Raw genomic sequence first — 20,674 nt, forward strand, 5'->3', positions numbered from 1 at the left:
CTCAAAAACACATGGTTGACTGAATTATTGATGTTCAAATTGTCCTTACATGCATGTGCAGCATGCACGTGTCCTGAATTGTTGTGACATCCCATCCTAGATTAGCTCCTGCATTAATGTTTGTTAATTACCAGAAAGGGCAAGTACAGTGTCAATAGTGTAGGAGGTAGCACATTTAACTTGATGCCAGGAAGATCAGAAAGCTACGGGTTTTATCCCACCCAGGCATTTTGATTTATGGTCCAATACTGACTGGTACCACTGTTTAGCTTAAGTAGAGAGTCTTGTATTTCTGAGAAGTCATCCTTTGGATAAGTTGTTAAGCCCATCTGACTGAGTTTGGCAGTAGTTCGGGTGGATATAATTTACTGAAAAGAGTACAGGTTACTTAATAGAAATCAAGCCAAAAAGAAGAAAAAACTTGGTAAAAATGTCACCAGTAAACAGAATCACCAAGCCATACTGATTCAAAGCAGGAAGCTTTACTGTGCACACATTCCCCACACAATAAGCACACAGGCAGGAAAAATACATAAACGGTCCCAAATCTTTGAGGCTTGGTGCTTCTGTTTAGTTAATAGAAATCATTAAGGTAGTTGAAATATACAATATACAGCTAACCATGTATTTCATACACGTCAATGTACTTGTTCATCTACCTCCTAAATATACTTTTCGAATTTTGCAATTCACAACATAATTCAATGCATATGTATACATTGTTAATCTTTTCATCCATTTATTTTAATAACCATTTAACTTTTAAATCTTTCCTTTACCTCATTATTATATAACACATCATTCACTCTTCCAAATTTGTCATATACAACAACTAAATTATATTCTAACAAATATGAAAATTGCTGCTGTGTATGCCGTCTCCTTTTAGCAGTAAAAAATAAACAATGACAGTATATGTGGAGAACACCTTGGCAGTGCAACAATTTCAAGAGCAAATTCACTTCTTTACTTACAGTTAATTAGTTGCTGTTAAAAAAACACTTTTCAGTATGTTGGCAGCATACTGTAGCAGCCAACTACTAGAGGCCTGAGGAAGCCTATAAGGTGAAAGCGCTAGCCAGTTCTATGTTATTAAAGCTTTTTAACCATTTGGATTACATCGCAGAGTTATTTCTTACTTGTGGATTGTGAATTATCAGTGGTGAGGGAATACCGACCTGGAAACTTCAGTAATTCGCCGTGGGTAATACCAGCAGCGTTTTTATACAACAAACTTTGGTTAACAGTTTTGAAAAGGCGAACCATTTCAATTGTTTGTCATACCCGTTTTCAACGGCAGCCTCTAGCAGTCGGCTGGAGATTTCTTGCTGCCAACATACTGAAAAGTGTTTTTTTAACAGCACCTAATTAACTGTAAGTAAAGAAGTGAATTTGCTCTTGAACTTGTTGCACTGCCAAGGCGTTCTCCACATATACTGTCATTGTTTAAATTATATTTTACTTTCAACATATTCATGAATATTCTCTCTCACTCTTTCTCTCTCTCTCTCTCTCTCTATATATATATATATATATATATATATATATATATCTATATGGGTCTACTTTCATAGACCGAATGTACGAATCGCCGACACACAAGTTACCGACCCCAAACAACCGAAAACACACCACACCAACAACTCATAATACCGAACACCACAACACCGACACAAAAACGTCAACTACACATTACACACAACAACATATCCACTAACCTTAACCTAAACCCTAACACTAACGTCCAACACTACCGCACACTTACCCAACCCGCACCCTAACCCTAACTCACTTAACACACCCCTAAACCTCAACACCGTCACTATCGCACACTTACCCTACCTGCACCCTAACCCTAACTCACTTAACCCACCCTAAAACATTCAGCCCGTCACTATCGCACACTCACTCCACCCGCATTCTAACCCTGACACACTTAACACTTCCCTACACTGCTCTACGTCACTTCCACACACTTACCTCACCGGAACCCTTAGTCCGACACCACCGCACACTCACCTTTTCTACACCCTAACTAAAATCCCTCACTACCGTACACTTACCTGTCCGCTCCCCAATCCTAAATCTTTCATTTTCGCACACTTACCGTATCGCGCTCACACACTGCCGTTGTCGGTCTCTCAGCTGTCGGGATATCATGTTTTCGGTAACCTACCTGTTCGGTCGTTCCATCTCGGTCTTCCGGGTGTCGGTGACGTGGCGCTTCGGTCTATGAAAGTAGACCCATATATATATATATATATATATATATATATATATATATACATATGGGTCTACCTGATAACACCGACACGCCAAAACACCGACAATGAAATAACTGTCACGACAAAACCGAAAAAAAAAGAAAGTTCAAAAACACGAAACTTCACATGCCCGACAAACCACAATCCCGACAATCAACAAAACAAATACCTTTCCCGAAAAACACACACACACAACACAAGCACACCAAAAACCTTACAAACCTACACTAAACCTTACATACACAACTATCTATGCACTAACTTTAACCCAAACCCTAACCCTAAGGTCCGTCACTATCGCACACTTACCTTACCCGCACCCTAACCCTAACTCACTTAATCCACCCCTAACCCTTAACTCTGTCACTATCGCACGCTTACCTTACCCGCACTCTAACCCTAACTCACTTAATCCACCCCTAACCCTCAAGTCCGTCATTATCGCAAACTTACCTTACCCACACCCTAACCCTATCTCACTTAACCTGCCCCTAAACCTAAAGTCCATCACTATCGCACACTTACCTGACCCGCACCCTACCCTAATGTCCATCACTATCACACACTTACTTACCCACACTCTGACCCTAACGTCCATCCCTATCACACACTTACCTTAATATGTCGGTGTTCTCAATGTTGGGATTCTCAACCGGTCTTCTCCATTGTCGATCGTCCGGTGTTCTCATCTTCGGCGTTTAGAACTTTCGGCGTTTTCAGGTAGACCCATATATATATATATATATATATATATATATATATATATATATATATATATAAAATTTCACCAATAAATGTTTCAGTTCTTGACACAGAAATTTCCTAGCCACCATTATCCATAAAATTCTAATTATGTCACAGCTGGAAAAAAAAAAAAACATGTTCAGTAGTCTCATCTTGCCTACATCCTTGTATAAAGTATGATCCCTCCTGCAGAGTTTCACATTTCATATCTGTCTTTTTTGCAATTATCCATCCTCAACTCCCTTTCCCATATGTGGTCAGAGTGTCACTTCAGCAGTGACAATCATCTTGAGCCAAGGTTTACATATCCGGGTGGCTAGCCCTACCACAGTAGTTCATTCATACCACTCACACACACACACTCTCACCTACGGCCAATTTAGAGTGTCCAATCCACCTACTGCATGTCTTTGGAATGTGGAAGGAAACTAGAGCACCTGGAGAAAACCCACGTGACCACAGGCAGGACATGCAGACTCTGCACAGAAGGCACCCCCGCCGAGAATCAAACCGGAGAACCCCTTGCTGTGAGGCGGCAATGCTAACCGCTGCACCATGACCAGAAAAAATCTCATACACCAAATTCATATTTAGTTACATTCTTCTCTTGCACTGTTTTAATTATCAATTGTTTCTTTTTACAAGTCACTAATAGCCTCATTGATAAACATTCTTATATTCCAAGGCACTGCATTTTTGTTTCTCTCTTCTTATGCACCTCTTTTATGTGCTCTGCTTCTGCCATCTCTGTTATAATATCTTTGCAAGTATAATACCTTTTCCCACTCATGTCTACGTCCACATTTCATTCTTCCTCATAGTCTCAGAATTTAACTTTTTCACAAAAAGTGATGCTTCTTCTTTCTTCTTTTTTCTCTTGCAAGAAAAAAATCCTTGCCTGTTCAGCATGTTTTAATTTTCCCCATTTTTTATAAGCATTTCTCATTTCATACAATATTTTTTTCTTCCTTCCCCAAAAATGTCTTCATTTTCTCTTATACATACATGTACTTTTGCTTCCTTCGTATCTCTTTCTCCTTTTATATATTTTATACATTATCTATTAACTTGCCAATGACTTGGTCTCATCCTTGTATAATTATAACAACAAACAAATGTGATGACCAGGAAGCAAACGCTCCTACCGCAAAAGTAAAACACTAAGCACAAAGTCAAAACGCTGAGGAGAAGACCAGGACTGTTCAGCTGTATCAGCATAAGATAAAGTACATCGGCATCAAATGAAATGCATGAACAAATGAGGTTCAAAAAGGCAGGAAGCCAAAAAACAAGTCCACGTAAAGACTAAAATCCAAATGTTTATTGCAGATAGTGACAAGCGCTTTCACCCATGTGGGTTTCTTCAAGCCAAAAAGCACTCATAAAACAGAGTTAATTTATACACACATTAATCACAACAATTATTGCATCATATCCTGCGACATTGTTATTCTTAAAGTATTATCACATCTTGGTGTTGAAAAACACAACCTCTTACCTAACATCTATATCAACATGTGCACCATAAAAAATTCATGTTTAAGAAATCTATTTATAAAACTAGTACTGATAAAACTAATAAAGCAAACAAAAAAACTCTACTAAAAGTCATTCTCTTCTAACATTATTAAAAAATCACTTGGAATGTATAATAAACAATCAAAACCCTATTACAAAAAAAATGTATATATAGAAGCATATATAAACATATATAAAATCATATATAAAATAACCAATATGTTGATTCAAAAAGTGCAATCCACAAAAAGCATCAGAAAAACATTTAAAACTTTACTACTAGCTTCCTGCTTTTCAGGGCTGGTTTAACAGAGATTTTATCATTCAAGCCAGGCTCCTGCTCCGCCCATAACCTAATGATCCACTTAACTTCTGTTCTCTCAGTGTAATTCCTTGTACTCCCCCCCCCCCCCAATACTAGTGGTGTTAACTTGTAGCACTTGGAACCTAAAGGAATGTTGTGAGTCAGTTCCCTGAACATGCTTCAAAATAGCATTCTTAGTAGATTTAATGCGGATATGATATAGATGTTCCCTAATCCTATCTTGGAGCCTTCTATCCGTTTTCCTTACATAGAATGCAGGGCAAGCTGTACACCGGGCGAGGTATACTACATGCTCAGTTGTACAGATAGCTGTAGAGTTGAACCTGAAAGTTCTCCCTGTAACTGGGTGCACAAAGTTGGGGTCACTCCTTAAATAAACACAGTAGTTACAGCTATTACATGGAGTGGTACCCAAAAGGGGCATGCCTCTTGGATCCGTGTCACTGGCCCTATTATAACATAGCATTCTTTGCAGGTTCTTCCTATTCCTGAACTGGAAATAGGGTCTATTACCTACAATCTCTTTCAAGTATGGATCTATCATGAGGACTCCTCAATTCTTGGTAAACATTTCCCTGATATCATTAATGTCCTTTGTATAACTAAGGGACACCCTAACTGCTGGATCATAATTCCTCTTGATTTCAATCCTAGACTCCATTGCATTTTCAACTCCACTCCTGTAAGGAAAATAAGGGGCGGCAACATCCCCTCTAAGCAAGTTCACCCCTTCAAAGCCTGCTGTAACTTCATTTGGACTGTAAGATCTTTCTACTAGTCTATTCTGTAAACCCAACAGTTCCTTTGTAAAACCATCATCTGTTGGGTTCAATCTGGATGCACGAATTACCTGTCCTCTCACAATGTTTCTAAAAACATATCTAGGGTTCATACTACTCCTGTGTAAAAGTGTGTTTTTATAACAGGATTTCCTAAATACTCCTATGTTGAGCAATCCACTTGGGAGACATTCACACATCTAAATAAGAAAAGAAAAGCTCAGTCTGCACAGCTATGGAAAGGATCAGCGTGTACCGCAGACGTAAAGATATTGGGGACCTACTGACACCGGACCCTACCCAGTGTGGCTCCATAACACAGAAGCCACCCCCACCCATGATTAAACTCCCAGTACAGGCTACCCATAGAGTCACTTATCGATTTTCCTCAATAGGAATCTTGATGAGTGGATGGGAGATGGTAGCTTTATCCTGGGTATCACTGTCATGTCACAGGTAGACAGAGGCACAGTATACTAACCATGACATATGTCATGGCAAACTCCACTTACGATGTGTGTCGAAGGACAAACACACTCTCCGACTAGCATTAGAAATGGACTAGGGCACATCGCTAGTGTTTGCAAATGTACACCTATGTTGTGGAATACACTACCAATGTTGGACAAGCCTGGTTTAAGTAGTTCATATCTGAACATAATGCAACATGGTCAGATGTACACAACTGGCCCCTAACCAGGCTGTTGTGCTCACTATGGAAATGTAAAGCAGTGCTAGCACTAAAGCCCAGGATACTGTCCACCACAGTCAAAGTACTGAACCAGTACACTATACAGTACTACAGTGTTAGGTCAGTGTGAAAGGATGTTGACAACTGTATGCAAAGTATCCCATGCAAACCCTGTAGGCACAATATAATCCTGTTGTGTTCACACACAAAGCAGTTGTACAGTAACTACACAACATGACACACAACACACAACCATAAACGGGAGATATTTGTTGAAGTTCACACTCATCCACAAATGTGGTGGGCTGCAGAGTTCAACATATGGAATCACACTGGGCATGCTCACACACTTTGCTAAATGAGACATATGTCAGACAACATGCCATGGGAAGGCTGAACTGGGCATGCTCACACACTTAGGCCAAATCTCAATTGAGCAGTTGGCCACTCATATCTGGTATTTTTACGTGTTATTCCAGGAACCAACCACATTACAGTAGTCTGCCCAGTGCACACAGTTAAATGACTACAGAGACATACATGATATAGTGGATCCCTCCCATATGCAAACATCTTCCACAGATACACAAGTTGTGCATACAAACAGGGAATGCTATGGCAATAAAGACGTGCAAACAGTCTATCAGCAACAAATAATGTGCATTTGACAATTAAACATATGGGTATAGAGGTCAACACTAGGCTGTTTGCCCTAGGGAATGACAGCTTAGCCAGAGTGTGCTTGGCGTCTGCCTCCCCACAGGATGCACATTCCCCTTTCTAAACACCGATGATGTCAGCACCCTATAAGTATAGCAGGAGAAAAGAAACCTCCCAGTAATGTGAATAGCGTGCTCCGCTAATGCATCCGTCTCAAGTGTCATAACATAGTTAGGTAGGGGTTTAAATCCTGCAAATGCTCAGTGTGTGTGGGTGTGTGTGAGTGGGGTTGATGTGTGTGCAAGTCTGTGGGAGAGAAATGTCCCTTTTGGCAACTGGGAAAACACACTACAGGATGCACATTCCCCTTTCTAAACACAGATGATGTCAGCACTCTATAAGTATAGCAGGAGAAGAGAAACCTCCCAGTAATGCGAATAGCGCCCTCCACTAATGCATCTTTCTCAAGTGTCATAACATAGTTATGTAGGGGTTTGAATCCTGCAAGTGTGTGTGTTTGGCTTTGGCAACTAAGAGAACAGACTACAGGATGCACATTCCCTTTCTAAACACTGATGATGTCAGCACTCTATAAGTATATGATGTCAGCACTCTATAAGTGTAGCAGGAAAAAAAAAACCTCCCACAAATAAATAGCACACTCCACTGCATCTTCATCACAAGTGTCATAACATAATAAAGTAGGGTTTTGAATCCTGCAAATGGGCAAGTGTGTGTGTTTGGCTGAGAGGGGATTGTGTGTGAGGATGCACATTCCTTTCTAAACACTGATGATGTCAGCACCCTATAAGTACAGCAAGAGAAGGACCCTCCCATTAATGCTTCTAAACACTGATGATGTCAGCACCCTATAAGTACAGCAAGAGAAGAAAAATCTCCCACTAATGCGAATAGTGTACTTTGCTAATGCGTCTGTCTTCAGTGTCATAACATAGCTAGATAGGGGCTTGAATCCTGCAAGTGTGTGTGTGTTTGGCTGAGGGGAGTTAGTGTGTGTGAGGAAAATGTCCCTTTTGGCAACTAGGAGAACAGACTACAGGATGCACATTCCCCTTTCTAAACACTGATGATGTCAGCACCCTATAAGTACAGCAAGAGAAGGGAAACCTCCCAATACTGCAAATAGCGCACTCTGCTAATGCGGCTGTCTTGAGTGTCATAACATAATTAGATAGGAGTTTGAATCCTGCAAATGGCAAGTGTGTGTTTTTGGCTGAGGGGGGTTAGTGTGTGTGAGGGAAATGTCCCTTTTGGCAACTAGGAGAACAGACTACAGGATGCACATTCCCCTTTCTAAACACTGATGATGTCAGCACCCTATAAGTACAGCAAGAGAAAGAAAACCTACCAGTAATGTGAATAGCGTGCTCCGCTAATGCGTCTGTCTCAAGTGTCATAACATGGTCAGCTAGGACTTTGAATCCTGTAAATGGCAAGTGTGTGTGTTTGGCTGAGGGGGGTAGTGTGTTTGCAATTGTGTGTGAGAGAAATGTCCTTTTGGCAACTAGGAGAACAGACTACAGGATGCACATTCCCCTTTCTAAACACTGATGATGTCAGCACCCTATAAGTACAGCAAGAGAAGGGAACCCTCCCATTAATGCGAATAGTGCACTCCGCTAATGCGTCCATCTCGAGTGTCATAACATAGTTAGATAGGGGTTTGAATCCTGCAAGTGTGTGTGTTTGGCTGAGGGGGGTTCATGTGTGTGAGGGAAATGTCCCTTTTGGCAACTAGGAGAACAGACTACAGGATGCGAATTCCCCTTTCTAAACACTGATGATATCAGCACCCTACAAGTACAGCAGGAGAAGATATGTGGCATGGACAATGACTGAGTCATATGTGTCCATGCCTCTGACTGACCAGTATGCTTGTGTTATGTGGTGGACCATAGTGCCCCACAGGCATATCACTGTGATCTTCACCTTGTCCAGCCTGGTGAGCGTGACCATACTGTACCGGACAATAAAGGTAGCTAACACAACTGTGGCAGGTGTGTTGTCTAGCTGTACAGACTGTGACTGGCACACAGGATTTGTGTGCTATGTGTTATGTGTGATGTGTTCAGGCATAACATATGCCTGTGTGCCAGCTGCAGAGGTGTGTGCCACTCAGGCAGGATGCTATTCTAAGGCTCCACGAATGGCCCAGTGTGTTCACGTGCTTGTATTGCTGTCAGTGTAGGTCTACATCAGACTGGTATTGTAGTCACTGTAGTATTGCATGCCACCTGACAGGTTATGCCAGTACTGGGTTCAGAGTGCTTAGTCCCCAGTTTGGCTATGTGGTTCCATATCATACATGTGTTGTACGTCCATGTGTAGGGGAGAGGGTTGACTGTGTACATGTGGCAGCTGTGACATTGCCACATGACCCACATATTCCACAACTGTAGCATAGAGGTGACTGACAACTGACCTTTGAACATGCTACCATAGTATTGTGATTGCCATGGTGATTAACAGCACATAGGGCTAATGGGGAACAAGGTACATAGGTTCATAGGTTCATAGCATCATACTAGGCAATCTGCCCTAGGGCATTTAAGAACCTAGCCAGAATGTGTTTGGCTGTCGCCATCCAATGTAAATATATCTTGCCATGCCCTTTTCCGAGGTTAGTATACTGTTCCTCTGTCTAACAGTGACACAGAAGTGATACCCGGGGTAAACCTACAATGTCCCATCCACTCATCAGGATTCCTCTTGAAGAGAGTCAATGAGGGACTCTTCCTAACCTGGACTGGGATTTTATTCCAGAGTGAAGTGAGCCTCTGGGTTATGAATCTGTCCCTCCAGCATGTCCTATTTATTTCAGTGCTGAGGCTCAGGTCTCTCAAGCGTGTATCCCGATGGGATTTGGATATTCTCAGGTGCAGCATGCCCATTAATTCCGGGTTCGACATGGTGTTATACATTAGGCACAGATCGCCTCTGAACAGGTGGTATGCCACTGAGTAGAGCTGGGGTTTATTTAACCGGTCAGCATATGGCATCTGTTTGAGCCATTTGATCCTCTTGGTGAGGTACTTGTGGGGTCTTTCCAGTTGCTGCAGGTGTCTGGTAAGGTACATCCCGACAGGGGGATTGTACTCAATTATGGGCCTGATGAGGGATGAGTAAAGAGGCATGATGTCCTCCCATGATGTAGATGTGAATCCCTTCATGATTAGGTGGGCTATATACAATGTCTTTCTAACCACTTTGGCCACGTGGTTGTCAAATGAGAGATTGCTATCAACTTGGGTCCCCAGGTCCCTAATTACTTCTTCTGTACATAATGGAGTACCACCTATGTGGTACTTTGTGGGCACTTTGTTTTTGTCAAAGGGGATGACTATACACACTTTTGCATTCAGCTGGAGGCCATGGCTCTGGCACAAGTTGTCTGTTTCTATGATGCCCCTTTGGAAGATGCTTGTGTCGGCTGGAGAGTCGATTATGGCGGCCACTTTGCAGTCATCTGCATATTTGGTCAGCCACAGTCCTTCCGTGTTGGCCTGTACCTCCAATAAATATATACCAAACAAGAGAGGTCCCAGGACTGAGCCTTGTGGGACACAACTCGTAACTGGTTTGGAGTCTGGCATGGCTCCAGAAATTCTAACCATGTGGGTTCTGTCCTTGAGCCAGTGTGCAATCCATCTAGTGACATAGGGGCTTATATTTAAGCTGGTGAGCTTCTCTAGAATGCCAGTGGGGTATTGTTTTGAAGGCTTTGTGAGGTCCAGGTAGGCTGTGTGAACCACCTTCCCTCGTCAATGGCCTTGGTGACTGTTTCAAAGAAATCAACCAGGTTTGAGAGGCAGGATCTGCCCTTAACAAAGCCAAACTGGGTAAGAACCAGTGTCTGTAGGTCCGCAATATCTATATCTATGTGGTCCATGATGATCCTTTCCATAGCTCTGCAGACCAAGCTAGTGTGGCTTATGGGGTGATAGTGTCCAGGATCCGTTGAGGCACCACCTTTCTGTAGAGGGACCACTGTTGCTGTACACCACACTTTGGACACATATCCTGTAGTAAGGCTGGGATTGAACAGTAGGTTTATGTTTGGTAGTAGCACGTCTTGGTGGTCATGTAGGACACAGCCCGGGACACTGTCTCATCCCATTGATGCAGTGTGTAATGCTTTGGAGAGGGCGGCTCTTACCTGAGCATCTGAGATGTCAGGGGGGCAGCACTCTGCTGGGATACATATTTGCCCTGTCAGTGTGGAGGGGGGTGAGAAGTTTGCACTGAACCTGTCAGCTAGAATGTTGGCAATGTCTGTGGGTTTGGTGTTTCTATTGACATTTTGGACTACCTCTGAGCATATCTGGGAATTACCACCCAGGTTCCTAACATAACTAAAGAAAGCCTTGTGATTATCCTTAGTGTCCTGTGCAATTTCTGTCGAAGCTGGCCTTAGACAATCTTATGAGTGCCTGTAGTTATTTGCTAATACTGATCAGTGATGCCTTCCCTATTTGTGAATTTGCTGTATCATATGGTAGCTTCCTCCTTCTATTGTGTAGCTTGTTTATGGCTGGGGTCCACCAGACAGGACGTCTGCCTTTGGAGGATTGGGTCTTGGTTTTATTCGGGATCACATGATCCATGCATTCCTGAAGATGTCCATAGAATGTGTTTATAGAGGAATCTGCGGTCTGGTCTGTAGTTTCCACAGGCCCGGGGGCTTTGAAGGTTTCCACCTTAGTTTTGAGGAGTGTGAATTTGCTTTAGAGAAGTTGTTCACTGTGGTGTTCTGGGCAAGGGGTGGGGTCGGGATGTGAATATCCAGTGAGATTAGTTTATGGTCTGATCTTACCAGTGAGGGATACACTTCTGGTCTGGAGCATAGAGTCCCCATGTTGGTGATGATCAGGTCCAGTATGTTTCCCCTTCTTGTGGGAGTGGTAACAAGTTGTTCCATAGCATTTGAGCTCATATATTCTAGGAATCTTTGACCTAGGGTGTTGGAGCTAGAGTCATGCTCCCAGTCCATGTTTGGGTAGTTGACGTCGCCCAATATAATGGTGTTTGGAGAGACCTTCATATTTCCACTGTTCACAGGATGGCCAAGTGCAGTTCTTGGGTTTGGGAGGGTGGTCTGTAGCAGGCTATAACCTGGAAGGCAGTTTCACCCATTGTTAGTTGCACATGGATAGTCTCTGATGCTTGGTGCTTTGCCACCAACCTGGAGGTGTGGGTATCTTTGATGAATATCAATACTCCCCTCCATTTGTGGTTCGTTCAAGTTTTGGGGCTGAAAAGCATGGTATGAGGTTAAACCTGGTAGTGCTGGTGTGCTCTCAGTAGCCCTGAACCAGGCATCTGTTACTGCACAGATATCGATGTTCTCCATGCCAAGGAGAGTTTCGGGTGCATGCATCTTGAGGTTTAGACTTCTGGCGTTGGGTAGCATTACTCTTAGTTTCTTATCCCTTGTGATACCTATGAAGGTGGGTTTGTCATTTGAGCCTTGCCTAACATAGGCACTATGGGGGTAGCAAGAGCCTTTGCCAATATCTGAAAGCCCAGGGGTGACAGGTGCAGGCCGTCCCTAGCGAAGCAGGTGGTTCAACAGAAGATGAATATGTGAAGGTGTAGTGCCTGTGATTAGTTAGCAGTAGCATATATGACTGCTTATGTGGACACATGCCAGGTAAGTCATATGCACTGTGTCACAGGTAATGTACATGTGAACAGGACAAACAGTGACATTCTGTCAAGTGAGACATGGACATACATATAGTAAGCTATGCAGATGGCACTAGGTGTCCACAGAAGCTCTATAACTATGCATTGCAGGTGTGATCAGTATTCCAGGGTAATTGCAAGCAAACATGCATGCAAACAAAGCTACAGTAAACAGGGCTGCATGTAGTCCATTGTACAACAAACAAGCTGTACCACTTCCAGTAGGTAATACTGCAAATATGCAGGCACTATGCACATGTACATGGAAATACACGGGTCAGATGGCTAGGGTCCAGTCTCAGCACACACAAGTGTACAGACCATGTACTGTCAGGATGTACAATAACTGGATGGAAACCCATGTGCTCATACCTGCAGTAATACACATGTCAAATAACAGACACTGAGCCTTCACTCAGTGGTTCCATACTTAGTAGGATGCATGCTACCTGGCCTGCCACCACAGTATCCCTGACATATATGGGGACTCTCCCTCCTGCGACAGTTAGTTTTGTGTTTTGGGGCTGTCTAGCATGGTATGAGATGTGAGCCTGCAGTGCTAGGGTGCTCCTGTGTGTCCTGTACCAGTCGTGTAGTACTGCACACATATCAACATCCTCAAACATCCGCATTGCAGAGTCCAGTGTGGGCAGCATGCTACTTGCAGTTTACATGTCCATCATTGCGTATTACTACATTCATTACCTTATCCCCTGTGCTACCTATGTATGTAGCCTTCTGTTGACATCATTACCACCAGTATGCCAACATGTGCAGATGATACACTATGGTACTTACCATGGGTGTAGACAACAGTACATGACAATCACACCCTTACTGCATCAGGCATGCTGTGATATACCCACAATTAATTCAGCACACAGTACTGTTAGCAACATAATACTATTACTACACATCTATGTGGTCACCCTGTGCATCAGCAACATGTTAACCTGTACCTGCACAGTTGTTACAGATTGCAGGAGGTGGCACAGTTTCATCATATGTACAGGGTGTGAACTTGGTATGCCTGAGTCAGTCACCGATACCACCGATTGACATGTATCTGTATGTGTGTTGGTGAGGGACAGCAGTAGAAGGTGGGGCAATGTTGATGCAGTGTGTGCATGTATGCGGTAGCCCTAGGTGTTGTCAATTCGCATGTGTGTATGGATGCACACAGTTCCACCTCATGGCTGCCATATACTGGTGTTTGTGGACAGCCACAGACTGTACCTGCCAGGTCATACAGATCAGTGTCTCTGGCCATGGACACGGTACCTGTGCCTTGCAGGGGTGCTACGGACTGTATCCGGTACCAACCCAGACTGGGTACTGTCATCAGAAGCAGGTGTTCGTTGACTGGACACAGATCCCTGTCGGGCCTGGCCAGAGCCACGTGCACGTGGTCTCCTGGGGCGGTCTGATGACAGCACAGACCCAGCATTGCTGGGGCTGCTGCTGGCACTATGGGGGTGGCCACGGCCCTGTTGTCATCCGCGACGACTGCCAGCTGCTGCTGTTGCTGGCATACGGCCACGTCGACCCCTCAACCGCCCACCATCGCCCTGCCTCATGGACATGTAGTTGTGGAACTGGTCTAATATGTCCCCACAATGTCTGTCTATGACATTGGTGAAATCACGGATGGCAGCCACAATGTCACGCATACTGTCAGTCATGGCTGTGCGACATGCTGTCAGCTCCCTCAGACCCTGTCTGGTGTACCGTTCCATACGTGACTGTGCCTGCATGACAGCCCAAAACATAGCTGAGGTTGTAAGACCTCTGTGGGCACGTCTGACAGGGGCAATACTGTGTGAGGAGGCATGTGCCACAGATACCACATTACCCTGGTCAATGCCCACTGTATGCTGTCCATCACCTAGGGACATTGGTGACAAAGGGTGTATTGGCAGGATAACTGTGCGCATTGATGGGGTCGACAGCTGTGTACTGTCAATCGGCTGACCAATGGCGGACCCTGGCATACCTTCCTGTACCATTACACAGATGTCATCATTATCAGTACCCATGGCACCTGATTCAGGTTCCCTGCTACATGACACCAGAGCAGCACTAGAACCTGTGGGAGGGAAACAGGAAACACAGTTTACAATGTCTACACATTACCAGTGATGCACACATGCACACATGTGCACATGCACACATGGACACATGCACACATGCACAGGTGCACACATGCGCACTTGCGCACATGCGCACATGCACACATAAACACATGCACACATGCGCACATGCACACATGCGCACATGCACACATGTGCACATGCACAGGTGCACACATGCACACATGCACACGTGCGCACATGCGCACATGCACACATGCACAGGTGCACACATGCACACATGCACACATGCACACAGTTTCACACAATTGTACAGTACTCAGTATGTGTGATATCAACACACAGACACAGACACACCTACATGCATACAAAGAGCACTACTAAGTGAGCCTAATATTATTATTACTATCAAGACTATTACAGGAATTGTTAATACACACTCACCAGCATGGATAGGCTGCATTGCTGTTACACCGGAGGGACCTGCAGACGTGAAGAAACTAATGTCAGTGGGCACAACTGTGCCATTGTTACTGAGTATGATACAGGTCAGTAGTACAACAGTCGCCTTTCACAGGTCAGCTGCTAATATTGAGGATATCACACTTGCACATTAAATACTATGGTGACAGCTACAAACCAAGGACACACCTCACACATGCATTAACTACCAGTGTACACAACAGTCAACAATACATATGGCATATTACCTGCACGTTCACTGTCTTGCTGCTGCGTGGCTCCAGCCTCCATCATAATGCATGTCTGCTGCTGTTGTTGTTGCTGGCGGACTGGAGCCACTACACTCATGAGTAGTCGCTCCAGTCTGGTGAGTGGGGGATGTGTAGCCACCCCACCACCTGTGGCGACCTGTTGCCTGTGGATATCCGACACACACTGACGGACATTTCTGATTAAATCACTGCAGTGATGTCGTACCTGCTCATATGTCCTATTATGCATGCCTATGTCATTTACCCGACGGACCAGGTCTTGCCACAGTGCAGCCCTCTCCTGCTGATTCTGGCTGGTGCGGGAAAAGAGTATTGCATAATCCCACACCAGGCTCTGGTGTATCTCCTCATCCTCAGCTGTGGAGTAAGTGGGATTCCGCGGGTGAGCCATGTACCTGAAAAAGAAAATAACCTGATATCAGCAATATATGTCAGCAGAATTTGGCACACATACTACACATGCTATTCAACTGTTATGATACAACATATCTCACATATATAGCATCTGTCTGTCTATTGGTGGATACACATGTAAATGTCCAGGTATCAGTACTCAGCCAGCAACTGTGCAACAGTACCTGGCACACTCCATACGATATACTACCAAACCCCAGCAGTCAGAACACTGATTCAGGTCAAGAGCACCTCCTCACTCTGGGGGGTTGTATCTAGGTACTGTATGGCCTACATCATCAACTACTGTGAGCTGACCACACACTAATTGCCCTGGATATACATATCCCACCTCCACTACCAGCACAAATGACTATAGTGAATAACATTACAGATGCAAACTTTACACTTTGTAACAGTGACATGGTATCCTTTCAGCCCACTGGGCCAGTGGCAGATACAACCCACAATGCTGACCCCTACACAATTGCTTTCTACAGACATCTCCGAGAATGCATGGATCATGCAATCCCATATATGACCAAGACACTCTCCACAAAGGGACAGCATCCTGTCTGGTGGACCCCAGCCATAGACAGATTGTATTACAGAAGATGGAAGCTACTGCAAGACAGAGCATAAGTCCATAAAGGGAGGGCATGTCTGAGCAGCACTAGTAAGGATCTATTTTCCATCATACAAACATCCATGGGCAACTTTGAGAGGGAAATCAAGAGGGACACTACAGATAACCAGAAGGCCTTCTTCAGTTATGTTAGCAACCTGGTCAGAATCCATCCTCTATGCCCATAGTTAGTACACAACAACAAATATTTCACTGACACCACAGATATTGACAACATTGTGGCAGACAGGTTCAGTGCAGGTGTCACCCTGCCCTCTCCCCTAAAATAAGACATAGTTATCCCAGCTGACTGTAACCTCCCTGTCATCACAGATGTCCAGGTGAGAGCCGCCCTCAGGAAAGCAGAATACACAACATGACTGGGACCTGATGGTATCCCCAGTTGCATGCTACATAAACTCTGACAGGAGCTAAACACACATATAGAAGTGCTATGTAACACTAGCCTGACTACAGGATATGTATCTGTACACTGGCGCAGCAGCAGTGGTTCCACTCCTAAGGAGGCACCTCAACATACCAATACAATATAACACAATACATTACATTACAATACAATACTATACAATATGCTATTGCCCCTGGGACTACAGCAGCATACTGTTCTGCTACCCTGACCATTGTGACACATGTGGTGTGATGGTACCTGCTGCTGTCACACAGTTACACAGGGTGACTCATATGGCATATTACCTATCTGACTAACATTCAGCAGGGGTATGTGTGACATGTACTCATGGGGAGTCTTGCTTCTTAACACTGTGTGGTTTATTGAAGGGTATGTCTTATCTGTGGGTAGGAACTTTTATCTACACATGTGCTCTCTATTGCAGTGGCATGGATGACACACAGCAGTCATTTAGGTTGTGGATGGTGTGAGGTGTTACTATGGTTGTTGGACATCTGTCATGGGTGTGACTTACGTATGTAAATCCGGGAGTGGTAACCTCTATGTGGGTAGTATATGGGTACTCTGTGGTGTTGTCAGTCACTGTGCATTGGTAATGTGTTTGAGTGCATTGTCACAGTGTTGTACATGTCACTGTGTCCTTCTCCATATCTGTAGCTGTCATGTGAGGTCCATACCATGGCATCCATTATGTGGTGTGGAGGGGTACACTGACCTACATGTCCATAGCTGACACACCATGTCTGCTGACACATACTATGTGCAGGTATTCCAGGAATAGTGTACCACTGTGAATATCATTGGGGCCACTATTGTACACATTTATGACCCTGTTCACCCCTGACACATGCAGTGGTGGGCAGCCAATCACATATCTGGTGGTTACTGGCGTAGGTGATTTGAAATGTGGTATGGTACTCCGGTTTTGACACTGGTGTTCACTCCATGCCTTTGTCACCAGGCACCTGTTGCAATACATCTGTATACATGTGCCTCACTCAGAATTTATATACATCTCTCTCTCTCTCTCTCTCTCTATATATATATATATATATATATATATATATATATATATATATATATGTATATAGATATATCTATATGTATATATATATATATATATATATATATATATATATATATATATATATATATATATATATATATGTCTGTATACATATACACATATATATATTGATGTACATATATTGCTATAGATGTGGAGAGGGGGGGACACAGAGGGGGTGAGAGTGACAGAGGGGGTGGGACAGGGTGTGTTGAGGTCGTCATATACAGTCATACCTGTAGATAGTCAGATGAGTCTGTCTATGTATATGTATCTACATATATCTATATCTGTATGTGTGCATTACCTATATATGTTTGTACATATTCTATCTATCTACATCTGTCTATGCATTCCTAAATCTCTCTCTATGTATGTATACATATATGCATATCATATATATATATATATATATATATATATATATATATATATATATACATACATACATATGTTGACATACATACGTATCCATATGATAGACAGGTATATCAACATGTTTGTCTACCATACTGTATACAAACACTAACATACTGCTAAACATACATAACTGTGAAATCTACTTTGTACATTGCACTACAACCTACAGTCAACCTACATTGATATGTGCACATAGATGCTCTCACATACAAATGTATGTACAGCCTTCACTGATAGTTGCTGTATGTCCCCTGCCCTTTACACATCTTCATATACATATGGATACAGACCAATGACACATATGAAGGGTTCACAGTATGTAGACCTTTATAGTATTACTTTACATTACCTGTGTTTGTCACAGCTGCTTGTGTTACCATCTGGTTTTCTGTCCTGCTGCTCCACTTCCCAGTTGTCAGCTTTCAGGTGGCTGTTGCTGAACAGTTTTGTTTGTGTCTGCTTAATTTCAATTTTCTCTGTCTCTGTCTCGGTCTCTGTCTCTCTCTCTCTCTCTCTGTCTGTCTGTCTGTCTGTCTGTCTGTGTCTCACGTCCTCCTCAGGGTGCAATGAAAGTATTGCATGTGTGGACTGGGAGTACAGCATACTTTTGTAGGTATCTGCATATGCCCATGTGATGGCCTCTGCACCAATTGTTAGCCAGCATTTGCTAATTGCATGCAGCCAGTTGTGTACTGATTGCAGTTCTCACTGTGATTTCAGAACAGTGCTATAAAAAGGTATGTGAGATAGGCGTAGCCCTTTCAGATTTTAAGGGCAGGGACCATGCTGTTATGCTGTGGACAATGTTCTGTGAGCTTAAAGGTTGGTATCTCTCTCATATTTCCAGCTGTGTTGTAGATTAACATTCCTCCATTCATTTCTCTAGTTTCCTGTACTAACTGTGTATGTACACTGACACCTACAACTACTACTACTGTTAATGTGTGTGTGTGTGCTTTCCTTTCACTTTTGCTTGCACTTTGTTGCTAAGGCTTCAATATTTGCCCTTTACAGTCACTACTTGTATGCCTGCTAGGTGTCCTGACTGTAGTGTGCTGCTGTAGCTTTCCTATTTTCCATGTACATTCACACCTTGGAATGCTTGCTATATCTTCTAGGGTGTTACAGCATGCAGTGTGGTCTGGCCATGGTGTGGGCCTTGACATCTATTAGGGTGTTTGAGTATGCTGCTGAGCAGGCCCCAGAGACTTTCAGGTTCATCTGTTATCTGCCTCATGGAATGGTACATATCAGTGGGGTACACCCATTAAATTGTCTGGTATGCTGCAGTTGTGACTGTGGGTTAGCATGAGCATATGTATTACTACACTTATTCTGCCATGCAAGTGGTGAATACTTTCAGGACTCCATAGTTACCATTGCATGTGTTGTTACACCTTTCTGCCTACTGTTTGTACATTTCACATGGAGTCTGTGGGGCATCCCTGTAAGTCATTCACTGTTGCTATGTCAAGGGTCTTAACTATTCAAATATGGTGGTGTCAGACCTCTCATGTGTACAAATATTTGCAGGTTGTCCACATTTCTGCCTCATATTTTGGTCAATATCTCATGCACAGCCTTTTCTGGCAAATCACTCTGGGCTCAAGTCAGAATATAGTGACAAACATTCAAGTTTCAGACTTCATACCCTTCCAAACATCCCACAAAATGCAGACTCTGTTACTCTCTGAACTGTCTGCGTTTGTTGTAACATTATTTGTAATGTGTCCCTGGTTTTGGGCCTTTGCTCCACATATTTTATTACTTGGTCCGGATGTGTTCCTGTAAGAGGTTGTGGGGTATGGGCAGTGATTATCCTGCTGTGAGTATGTGTGTGGCTTGCAAGGTGCTATAGTGACATTATTACCTACTAGCTACCAACTAGCATGGCTGTTTCTGTTCACACACTACTATTATGGAAATCCACTAGTTTTAACAGTAATTCTAAATGATATGCTTTGTGTACTACACATCTATATTCCCTTTACATTCATTCCTACTATTACATGATATATTTATTTTAGCACAATGTTCTTGTATAGGAGTCATGGCTTAGTGGTAAGTCATGCAGACTACTGTTTCCAAGGTCCTGGGTTCGGGACTGCCAGTGGGATTTTATTTTGCTTCTGAACTGACTACAAGACCTGTCAATCAAAGTGACTAAGGCACTTTTAAGCAGTTGTAACCGGGTTAGCACTGGTTTGCGCGAGCTCACGCATGCGCACT

This window comes from Protopterus annectens, chromosome 3.part0 (assembly GCF_019279795.1).
Source record: "Protopterus annectens isolate FY-2018-M chromosome 3.part0, PAN1.0, whole genome shotgun sequence".
Taxonomy (NCBI): Eukaryota; Metazoa; Chordata; order Ceratodontiformes; family Protopteridae; genus Protopterus; species Protopterus annectens.